Genomic DNA, 4393 nt, shown 5'->3' with positions numbered 1-4393 from the left:
TCTTTTTCCGTTCCCCTTGTCATCACTGCATTATACTGAGCTATATAACATTCCTTTTTGGAAGAATCTATGTCCTTTACATTATTGAATTCTTGGTTTCTTTTAGGGAAAAAGTCTGAAAGTAGGATATATCTCCTGAATTAATTCAGGGAAAGCATCTTGCAGAGAACAAATACAGCATGATCTGGGCACTTTTTTTCATTATCTACATAAGTTTTGGGAGGAAGATTTAGGTAATTTTGAGAATTTCAGGTCTCATTTCTCTCTTTCTCTCCCTTTCTCTCTCTCTCTCTCTCTCTCACACACACACACACACACACTCAGAGACACACATGCACACACTTACATTGTATGCTGGATTCCAATACTGGTTAAATGATATATCAGATCTATACTGTGGACGGTCTATTTCTGGTTTGTTAAAATTAGAACTTTGTGTTTAGGCAAAAGAGGAAAATAAGACATAGTTATGATTATGCCACAACTAATTCAAAACTAAACTGTGTTAATACCCATATACAGAGACAAGCTATTTTAAAATTGTTGAGTTGTATCAGGACAAGGTAGAACTATATCATTCTTCTTAAGGACTGGGTGTACTGTAAAATATTTCACGTGTTTTGCTGACATTCTAAACTGTGGTGACATTTAGATGGAAAAAAACGCTATTGTGCTGAAAAAATATTTAGGCTTGGTATCATTGCTTGTCAAAAATTATCTCAAAATATCCCGTGTGGAGCATTTAACTTCACAGAGAAATGCATCACTTGGATGAGGTTGTAAAAAGCACAACCTATGTTACTTACTTGATTTGACATTTTGGTTGCTGTTACCTGGTCCTTTTTATTTCAACATTAAAGAAGGCTCACCCTTTACAAAGACTTTCTGTGCTTATTTTGAAGTTGAGTTTAGATAAAAGTATCTGTCTTGGTTTCAGACATACTGAGTTGGAAGAAAGCCAGTTCACCCAAAACAAATTTGCTTAGGGCTGGTTAATTAATGATTAATTTGCCTAATGATTTGTTCACCCAAAAGATCTATAGGTTGTATTTGTGCTTCAAATGGACAGTCTAGCCCATTTGTGTGCAGCTGTGAATGCAGTTGTCTCTCAACATCAACTTTTGGTACTTTCACATATTTTAAGTCATTTTGTGTAAGTTTGTTTATGAGTTGGCCTCTAATTACAACATTAGATTTATTTTCCACCCTTTCAGGCTCATACATTTATATTATTTAAACACAGTATCATTTCAGAAAAAGAGAATATTTTTTCTTGTCTTTTATGCTTCCTCTGAAACTCAGAGAGTTTAGCTTATTAACTTCTTAGCATCTCTGACTCTTCTAGTTCTGGGTCCCAGCTAGTACAGAATCTGGGACCCAGTAGCAATGAATTCATAAACAGAGAAAAGTGAAATAATATATATTTGTTCTCTTAATAATAAATGAGTGATTGTTTCTTCTTTTTTTGCATATGCCCAATTTTTTAATAGCCTCAGTTTCTTAGTATAGTAGCTTGAAATTCAAAGAGAAGTGTCCTTAGGCTAATTATTTGGGGGAAAAAAATTGCCCAAAGGAAATTTTTATCTTCATATTATTTTATATGTTTGTATATCAGAATTTGAAATGTGAATTTCCTAAAGCAAACAATGTTAATTTCTACTTAGTTCATTGAAAATACTATATGATAACTACTCAACTTATTTATTTTCAGTGGTCTCTACCCTGTATTTTTCTTTATGAAAAATTTTAGTATTACAGTTAAAACGAAGATGTCTCAAATACTATTTTTTAATTTGAAATATATTTGTTGTACAGTATTACGTTAGTTTCAGGTGTACTGCATAATGATTTGACATTTGCGTACATTATGAAATGATAACCGTGATAAGTCTAGTAACCATCTGTCCCCATACAAAGTTGTTACAATATTACTGACCACACTCCTATGTTGTATATTACATCCCTGTGACCTATCTATTATATAACTGGAGGTTTGTACTTCTAGATCCCCTTAACCTATTTCACCCCCCCCCCGCTTCCCTCTCTTTTGGCAACCACCTATTGTTCTCTGTATCTATGAATCTGTTTTCATTTTTTTGTTGTTGTTAATTTCTTTGCTTATTTTGTTTTTTAGGTTCCACATATAAGTGAGATCATGTGGTACTTGTCTTTCTCTGTTTAACTTACTTCACTTAGAATAATTTCCTCTACATCCATTCATGTTGTCACAAATGGCATTATTTCCATCTTTTTTTATGGCTGAGTAATATTTCATTGTATATGCAAACCACATCTTCTTCATCCATGCACCTGTTGAATGGACACTTAAGTTGCTTTCATATCTTGCCTATTATACATAGTGCTGCTATGTACATTGGTTTGCATGTATCTTTTCAAATTCGTGTTTTCGATTTCTTGGGGTAAGTACCCAGAGATGAAGTGACTGAGTGGGCTCTTCTGTTGTGATGCTGCAGACAACTGTTGGTGAGCTGGTAGGCAGGGCTGGACCCCACTAGTGGATGGGACCTAGTCCCAGGGCAGTTGGCTCTGCAGCCTGGGGGTCCTGGGCTGTTGCTGGCCCCCTGGCGGGGGGTCAAAGCCCCCGGCACTAACAGTCTAGAGGGAGGTCTTTAAGATGGTTCTTGCCAGCAGCAGTGGCCTCGTGGTAGAATGAGCTCCCAAAAATCGCTGTTGCCATTTTTTATGTTCCAAGAGGAGTGCCAGTTCCGGGAGACTCTTTAAGATCAGCAAGTGGTTCTCACCCAGGCTTGTTTCAAATCACTGCCTCTGGGCTGTGACTCGTAGTGTGTGAGATTTTGTGTGTGCCGTTTAAGAGTGGAGTGTCTGTCTCTAATTCTCCCCTATGCAAGCCCTGCTGGTCCTCAAATCCAGACATTCTGGGTGCTCATCTTCCTGATGCACCACCCCCGGGCTTGGGAGCCCATTGTGGGGCTCGAACCCCTTGGTCCTTGAGGAGAACCTCTGCAGTTGTGATTATCTCACCCTTTGTGGGTTGCCTACCCACAGGTGTAGACTTGACTATACCGCATCTCTGCCTCTACTGCCCATCTCATCCTGGTTCCTTCTTTATGCTTTAGTTGTGGAAAATATTTTCTCTAGTCTTCAGGTTGTTCTCATAGTTTCTCCGTAACAGTTGTAATCCTGGTGTACCCCTGGGAGGAGGTGAGCTCAGACTCCTGCCACCTTGGCCCAAACTCTTGTCAAATACTTTTCAAAGCATGTTGAATATACTTTCTAAAACACTGTAACTTGGAGACAGTTAGAATAAATCATTAAATGTAAGGATAACTTTTGGAAGTGTTCATTCTTCAAGTAATGAAAATAAAATTAAAAATGTCATCAAATAATCATGAGCTATAGACTATTAAGTCTAAATCACTTTGATTAGATAATGAGTTGAAAAGTTGAATTGGTTAGGCCTATCATTAATCATATTTCTATTTTTTATTTTAATAATAATTTAATTTTTGTTAGAATGATATATTTACTTTATCAAGCATTTAATAGTTGAGTAAACTACAGAATAATGTAAAGTATTATCCCATATCCCACCCTCCAGAATGAATCAAAATCCACACTAGATAAATATCTGTGTAGAAAGAAATGCCTGGATAAGATTAGGATTTTACTATAGAGCTCTGTAAATTCTTTGAAAGTGCCAAGTTATCTTGATTTAAATTTTAAAAAAGTATTTGAGGTAAGAATGAAGCAATTGTTGAACCTCAGTAAAGATGTCAAAGCATAACTTAAACATTCATTTTAAGAAAAAGATGAGCAAACTAAACCTAAAGGAAGCAGAATGAAGGAATCATTGAAATAGGTGAAATAGAAAACTGAAATAGAAAAGCAAAAATAACCAACGACACCAACATTTGGTTCTTTGCAAAGATGATAAAATTGATGTCGCTCTTCCCACTTACTTCTTCATTAAGTTCACTCTAAACCTCCATGGTTTCTTCAAGTTATTGTTGACTATTTTGGTTGAAAACATATACAAGAAGAGAGGAGGAGGGGTGAGTTACTGCCTGGGCTTCTGCAGTTTGTCGTAAGATTATAACTGATATTTATTATGTTCCTGCTCTGCAAAGCATTTCAGATTATCCTCGTCCTCCAGTAGTGCCCCTGTTCGTCTAGGTGAATTGCCTGCGGAGGGGGGAAATGGAAGAACAGTCATTTATCCTAGTTACTGTATCTCATCAGGTTGCTGTTGTAATGCATTTCTCTTTATAGTTAAAACTGGGCACAGAAACACCACAGGGCACCCAGCCGTATCCCTTGCATTTCAAGTGTGCTCTTCCCTGCTCACATCCTGTAGCAGTGATCCTACATTCTCACGAGGATCAGCCCCAGACAGCATAGTGACTCCTTTCTT

The sequence above is a fragment of the Monodon monoceros genome, unplaced genomic scaffold (genome assembly GCF_005190385.1).
Source record: "Monodon monoceros isolate NGI ecotype Baffin Bay Population unplaced genomic scaffold, NGI_Narwhal_1 Super_Scaffold_5, whole genome shotgun sequence".
Classification (NCBI taxonomy): Eukaryota; Metazoa; Chordata; class Mammalia; order Artiodactyla; family Monodontidae; genus Monodon; species Monodon monoceros.
This window is presented reverse-complemented; position numbering follows the sequence as displayed.